Source organism: Salvelinus sp. IW2-2015, linkage group LG25 (assembly GCF_002910315.2).
Source record: "Salvelinus sp. IW2-2015 linkage group LG25, ASM291031v2, whole genome shotgun sequence".
In the NCBI taxonomy this organism is placed as follows: Eukaryota; Metazoa; Chordata; class Actinopteri; order Salmoniformes; family Salmonidae; genus Salvelinus; species Salvelinus sp. IW2-2015.
The window spans coordinates 4,121,984-4,123,078 of NC_036865.1; the positions used below are offsets into that span (position 1 = coordinate 4,121,984).

Sequence of the window (1,095 nt, forward strand, 5' to 3'; positions counted from 1 at the left end):
GTCACTTGGGCATTGTGACTGCTGTTTTTTAACTCGTGGATTTCTCTCACTACTCTCACGACGGCATAAATGCATAACTTAATATCTGACGTTTCACTATTTTGTCTGTTAACATGGGGTGTATATTTGCACTCAGTTATAATTCATTATAAGTACAAGTAATATCTGCCTAAACATGACTTTCAACTCTGCAGGTAAAATGCTGTTACATTATCTTCTCTGCCTAAACATGACTTTCAACTCTGCAGGTAAAATGCTGTTACATTATCTTCTGCCAGTGTTTGATGGTAGATGTAGATTTTTAAACTGGTATCATTTCCTCCCACTCTACGATGTGACAGGAGACCTCTCTGGCTAGTAGTGGGACTTTAAATATGAAACACACATATACAGTTCAAATYCGCAGCAGGAGAAAGCCTTTCACTGGCATTCATTTACATTTTTTTTTTTTTTACAATCGCTAGGACCCATTTCTCAATACTTAGGTCACTCTTCACACAGTGAGCACAACAGCAGTCTATGTGGGCTAAACTATGATCCTTTTTCATTGCTTTGTCACAAAATGCATTCAATGACCACGTCGTTCAAATTTCCTTGAATTCTTTTCTCACTCAGACACAACCACTACCAAAACTCTATGTACCTACAGGCCAAGTTGCTTTGCATACTCTTTTCAAAACTGTTAAACTTAAGTTCAAAACCTAACATAACCCAAAATTGAATAAGACAACAATTTGCTACATTTCTACAGTGAATACCGTATTGAAATATATTCCAAAATCTAAAAAATGAAATATTATCAAAACAATTAGACCAACCACAGCTGATTCCCATTGTAGCTGAACACCTACCCGGGTGTTAGTCTTTAAATTTCATTACCATCTACACAAAAGGGGACATTTTAGGAATAAATAATGCTGTACTGTAATGTTAACATGGACCCAGCCAGAGATAGAGAAGTAGCTGACAGAGTAAGAAGAGTGGCTGGGAGAGGGAGAGGGAGAGGAGTACGTATGCGTGGTGGAAGAAGACTGAGAGGAAGATCAAGAGCTGTAGTCTCAGATGAGATTAGGGCTACTATAATTGATATAGTAA

General features: G+C 37.6%; 1 protein-coding gene across 2 annotated transcripts in view; it reads left to right on the forward strand.

Annotated features, from left to right (window-relative positions):
• LOC139022990 (A-type potassium channel modulatory protein KCNIP2-like) overlaps positions 1-1,095 on the forward strand; it is a 202,754-nt gene that overhangs the window by 169,494 nt on the left and 32,165 nt on the right. The window lies entirely within an intron of this gene.